General features: G+C 52.3%; 1 protein-coding gene across 3 annotated transcripts in view; it reads left to right on the top strand.

Annotated features, from left to right (window-relative positions):
• The window catches only part of CAMK1D (calcium/calmodulin dependent protein kinase ID), a 458,904-nt gene that overhangs the window by 1,503 nt on the left and 451,305 nt on the right, over positions 1-6,096 (top strand). The window lies entirely within an intron of this gene.

Here is a 6,096-nt window from a genome sequence, read left to right as displayed (position 1 = left end):
TTTCCCGACCCCCGCGTTGACACGCGTTCCCAGAACCAGATTCTCCACTGCAGTTGTTGGGTCGTCCGCCGCGGCGTCTGCAGAGGTTCCCCCCAGAGGGGGAGATGGGAAAGCAGCATTTCCCAACCGTGCTTCTGAGTCCTAGGGGGAAGCCAGGTGCCCAGGGCTAGGATAGGGTCTCCCCGCACTTGGCCTTGCTCCTGGAGTGCACCTGTGCGTACCAGCTGGCTTTCTTTGTCAAAGTGAAGACAGAAAGGAAAGGATGGAGCTTCTTCCCTCGCAGGGGTGTGGGGCTGCCTCTCCGAGCAGCCGCTTAAGGGGTTCGTTTTCACCGAAACTTTTGGGAGATTGGGGTTTGGTTGAGTTTGGGGTTGTGACTTCAAGATGCCCAAGTTCCCCGGGAAACCAGAACAGTGCCCTTTGCTTGTCATGCAGGGACAGACTGAGTGTGGCTGCAGATGAGGAGGTCTGAGTGTGTGAATGTGTTCCTTTGCGTGGCTTAGCCTCTCCTGAGCACCGGTTCCTGTGCCCGCAGCCTCCTGCCCTGCTCTCTGCCGCCCGCTACACCTCTGCAGCGGCCAGGCTGCTAGGCGCACGGAGCTGTGGCTCCACCGAGGGGCTGCTGCCGGAGCCGGCTGCTGGGGGCTGACTGTCGGTGGTTTTCTCAGCTGGGACGGATGGGATTTGCCTTCTGGTGCTGGAGTAGGGTTCTGGCTGAACAGCTTCTGAGACGCTGGCTGTGTTCCCGTCAGCTTTGGTGGTGGGTCTCTTGGGCCTCAAGCATTGCTTCTGACTTAGAAGGAGTTCTTTGTAAAGAAACCTGAATCTGTAGTGCTGGCAGGGATCCTGGAAGAGTGAAGGGCAAACCATAAAATTATCAGGTTATTTTTTTTACCTAACGCCATAATAAAAGTTATCAAAGTGACATTCTAAAGTGTATACTAACTACTAGGGATTATACTAATTCATTTGAATCTCACGGTAATCTTAAGAGGTAGGTATTTTCTGTTATCCCCAATTTACAGATGAGAAAGCTGAGGCCACAGAGCCAAAGTGATCTGTGAAGCACCAGCTAGCTCCTAAGTGTTGCAGCTAAGGTTCAAATCGAGGCAGAGCAACTCCTGATTATCCGTAGGGGGTTGAGCTATTTTATACATGTTATGACAAATGCTGCATAGTAATTTGAGTTTAGTGTTTGGAAAGCTAATTTTAATATTAACATAAAACCTGTTGTCTGAATATATGAGCAGTTTGGAGCTTTTGGGTTATCATCGTTTTGTGTCCCTGGACTTTCTAGGAAGTCCCCTGGGTTCAGGATAATTGCTTCGCCCCCGGTCAAGTCCAGAGACCTTGGCCTGAGCCTTAACGTGGTGGTCACTTGTGTTCCTTTCAGTGTTGGTTTAGTCTCCATTTGTTGTCTGTTTGCAGCGAAATCCAGCAAAAGTCAAAGACATCCGTTACAGTTGGAGTTGGTTTCCAAATTACTCCTCAGTTCCCCTTAGTTTATTTGTCACACCGTCACCAGCTGTCTTTAGGATCCCAAGGCAGGAGTGTGCTGTGAGAAGCAAGGCTGACATAGTGTTAGAGGACTGAAAAACAAAGCTGTCTAGAGGCCCGAGGAGCACTGCCTTTGCCAGACCTTGGGGGGCTGATATCCGGCCCCCATATGCAAGTTTGTGTCCTGGTAGACAGCAGAGCCCTGACTCCTGGGAAGACCCAGGGGTCAAACCCTTTCAGTCTGTGCCATTAGGCTGGCGCCGTGGCTCACTAGGCTAATCCTCTGCCTTGCGGCGCCGGAACACCGGGTTCTAGTCCTGGTCAGGGCGCCGGATTCTGTCCCGGTTGCCCCTCTTCCAGGCCAGCTCTCTGCTGTGGCCCAGGAGTGCAGTGGAGGATGGCCCAAGTCCTTGGGCCCTGTACCCCATGGGAGACCAGGATAAGTACCTGGCTCCTGCCATCGGATCAGCGCGGTGCGTGGGCTGTGGCGGCCATTGGAGGGTGAACCAACAGCAAAGGAAGACCTTTCTCTCTGTCTCTCTCACTGTCCACTCTGTCAAAAAATAAAAAAATAAAAAATTAAAAAAGGAGCTTGCTGCAGTGCAGGGACAATGAACAGGAGTGAAGATTGTCGCCTGGACGGTGCGAGAAGAGATGGAGGAGGCCAGGGGCCGCCCCAGGGAAAGCACCAGGCCCTGTGGTCTGAGCCTGGGTTGTCTGATGCACCTCTGAGTCAGGCCTCTGGAAAAAAAAAAAAACCTCCCAACCCATGGGCCTCGTTGTAGCCTCCTTTAAAAGGGCCACCCAGAACCCAGCCATACTTGTGGATAAGGTGGTGAGATTTAATTACTGTTTATTAATCAACAGCATGTTTTCCGATCCCTGGCACAGTGTGAGAGCTAATAAATATTGTGTCACAGCAAATTGGGAGTGGTAAACATTGCTGTTGGCAGATTTGCCGTCGATAGCTCTCAGTGACTTCTGCCGCAAACAAAAACAAGCCTCAGATGCGCTGTTGGGAGAAGCGTGTGGGTGGGGAGAGTACTCCAGCCAGGTGGAGGTCACCCCTGCAATGCTCAGGGTGCGAAACGTGTGCTCGTAGAGACTGCCTCGTGCCTTTCACAGCTCAGAACCACTCTCCCAATGCACCTTGCTGCCCCCGGAGGACAGAAAATGGCATGTCCTGGAAAACATGTCTTTTTGACAGGCTGCACACACGTGCTTTTTGTACAGGCTGACCGCGTGAAGTGGTGACTCTTGGCCATGGGCCCTGGCGTGGCGGAGGATCTGAGCCCATGCCCTGGGTCTAGTCCATCCACCGTCTGTGGGGTCATGTGACCCGTGGGCTGGTTGTCTGCTTCCCCACGCTACTTTCTTTCTGTCTCTGCTTTGGCATCTCTGAAGTCCAGGGTGTTGGGGAGGACAAGGAAGAAGAGGTGACTTGCAGGTGCTTTGACGACCCTAGGATTTTGTGGCTCCCCGTGGCAGGGAGGCACCTGCCGTCCTTGCTCAGGGGCTCTCGTGGTGTGGCTGGGTGCCGCTCCTCTCTGTCTCGGGGACAGGGGTGTTTTGTGATTGTGCTGGGAACATAGCGAAACAGCCTGATGCCTTATCCCACTTGATGTCAATAGCAGTGGGGCTTTTCACTGAACGGGTGGCTGCTGGGTACTGCTTTAGGAAGAGGATAAATAGACACTTCTGTGGGGTCAAGCCCTGTCTTCTCGCACTTACACTACTTATGCTGAAAAGGCTTAATGAATATACTTGTCGAGGACACATGTCTATTAAAGGCCAGACAGAAAACACACTCCGCATTTCTTGTTAGGGATGTGTGTGAATGTGTGTATGTGTGTGTGAATGTGTGTATGTGTGTGTGAATGTGTGTATGTGTGTGTATGTGTGTGCATGTGTGAGTGTGTATATGTGCAGACACACATGTATGTGCATATGCACACGTGTATGTATGAGCGTGAGCATATACATATGTGCATATGTGTGTATATGTGTGTACATGTGGGTGTTGTGTGTGCATGTGTGTGCTGTGTGTGCATGTGGGTCAGGGAAGAGCATGTGAAGCTGTGTGAGGTGATGTGTGTGCATGTGTGTGTGCACATATGTGCATGTGTCATGTGTGCATGTGTGTGCAGGTGCATGTGTGTGCCTATGGATCAGGGAAGAGCATGAGAAGCTGTGTGAGGTGATGTGTGCATGTGAGTGTGTGTGCACACATATGTGCATATGAGTGTCATGTGTGTGCTGTGTATGTGTGTGCCTGTGGATCAGGGGAGAACACGTGAAGCTGCATGAGGTGGTGTGTGTATGTGTTTAGCTGGTTGGTTGAAGAGTATTTATTCTGAGATTACTCAGCCTTTGAGAGTCTGGGCAGCATTTGAGAGCCTGTCACCAAGAGGGAAGTAAAAGTGGGAAGCCCCGAGGTTTGCACCCAAGGGGATGCCGGCTGCAGTATTTGCTAGAAGTTTTGGGTCCTCAGTCCTCTTGTTTGGAGGTGTGACATAACATTCTTCCTGTCATCCATGAAAACCAGAAGTCTCTCCAGAACACCTGCAGTATTCTAGACACCAGGGATGTTCAGTGAACAAAGGGGCAAGAATGGCCGCTCTCCTGGAGCTACACTGTGGCGGGCAGCCAGACAAAGCAGTGCCGTGGAGAGTGTGTTATGCAGTGCATACGTGAGGGAGGGAGGAGGGGGGAAGCCGAGACCTGAGGGAGCCAGGGGGCATCCGAGGGCAAATGTCGCAGCCTGAGGACAGAGCTGGGCCAGGAGCCTGGAGAGGGAGGCCCGTGTGGCTGCAGCTGTGTGGTGCTGGGAGTGGGAGGTGGAGGTGGACCAGCAGGGGCCACCGTAAAGACCTTGGCGTTTGCTCCAGGAGAAGTGAGGAACCTTGGAGGACTTTGCACAGAGCAGTAACGTGATCTGCCTTGGGTTTTTCTGGATCACTGCCGCTGCTGTGTTGGGAAAGGAATGTTGAGGCTCAAGGGCAGATGTGGGGAGAGCTGTGGGGCTGCTGTTGCACTCCAGGTGAGGGTCAAAGGTGCTTTAGGAGTGGAAGTAGCTTGGGGAACGAGGGGGAGTGGGTTGGATCCCAGATATATTTTGGAGGGAGAGCCTGCAGGGAGTGGCTGGTTGGAGGAATAGTACACTTGGTGGTTTTGTCCAGTTTTTCTGGGGCTTTTCTGAGCACCTGTTCCATCTGCACTCTGGGGCTGTCCATGCTCTGGGAAGCCCTGGGGATAGTTTACAGGGCAGGGTCCTACCCTTTGGACTTCCAGGCTCCCCCGGTGGGGGACTCCTGCATTTTATTTATTTATTTATTCATTCCTTTTTTGCAGAAGTTTATTTGTAAATATACAACAGGCTCTATGATGATGGTGTGTTCTAGCTCTGGTGGCCAAAGACACGATGGCCAGGGATCCAGATGTTTGCACAGGAGTGGAGTCCAGGGCATCACCACTTCTGGCACCAGCAACAGCTTTCCCATAGATTTCTTTATTCCACCTGTGGCCAGTGGTCCTTCCCTGCGGCCATCGCTGTTAGCTCCTGGAGTTTTCTTCTTCTCTTTTTGTGTTTGCTTGAAAAAGCCTTGTCGTGCTCATCCACCGCCTGGGGCTGTGTCAGGGGCTTCTTCTCGCCACCTTAGCAGCCAGACACTCTGGCATCTTGAAGCAAAGTTCTGGAAAGTTCTGAGGTGCCCCCTCTCTGTCATGGTGGGAAAATCTGTGACAGCCTGGAGACTCCCGTAGCCAGAAGAGCTGTTGTACTTGTGGTAGGCATGTTTTGGGCCTTGAGAATGATTGACAGAAAGGGGAAGTGCTCCCCGTTATCTGTAACTCTCCCACCTGTCTTGAGAATTTAAAGCCCAAGCATCCCATAGGAAGTAATCAGCATGCAGGAGATTTTCTCTCTGGAGTTTTTATGAACTGAAAACACATCATGGACACTAGTGTCCTTAGCGACTGGTGGAGAGCGACTTGGGAAATGGGACTTTGGATTGAGCTTGTTCCCAGAGGCTGACAATGACCATGTCTCAGGTGCACATTGGTGATTCCAATGTGGCACTGAGTGAGTGCACCCTAATTATGCTTGGCTGGTGCAAGGTAGGCGTGTGTATGTGTGCCCTCTGGGGAGGCCTTAGGGGTGAACTTGCTGAATTTTTCTTTGGCTGGGTCTCCCTAAATCCCTATAATCTTTCCTCTCCCCAAATAAATCTCCGCAAATCCCCTTCAATCTCTCTCCTTCTGCGTCTCCTCCCCTCTGCCCTGGCAGGCTTAGGCACCAGTCCTGTGGGGGAATTGTCACGTGATTGGTTAACTTGCCGGAGAGGGTGGTCTACCCTGGGCCCTCCTGCCTCCCAGGCATCTCAGCGTTCCTAGGGATCTTCAAGGAACATGAAGCCTCTCGGGAACATGTTTCTTGAATTCACGTCCAAAGTGTCAGAAAGCGATGCCTGGTGCCCTGGTTCGAGTTTGGGGCCCCGGTGCCTGTGTAGTGAAGACAGGGGGGACACGTGGACTCTGGAGGAGAAGACGGTGTGGTCTCCTCGGTCCATGCTGGTCGTGCCCCTGATGGTCTGTGGTGTG

The sequence above is a fragment of the Oryctolagus cuniculus genome, chromosome 13 (assembly GCF_051225735.1).
Source record: "Oryctolagus cuniculus isolate XC-2025 breed Fujian yellow rabbit chromosome 13, ASM5122573v1, whole genome shotgun sequence".
In the NCBI taxonomy this organism is placed as follows: Eukaryota; Metazoa; Chordata; class Mammalia; order Lagomorpha; family Leporidae; genus Oryctolagus; species Oryctolagus cuniculus.
This window is presented reverse-complemented; position numbering and strand designations above follow the sequence as displayed.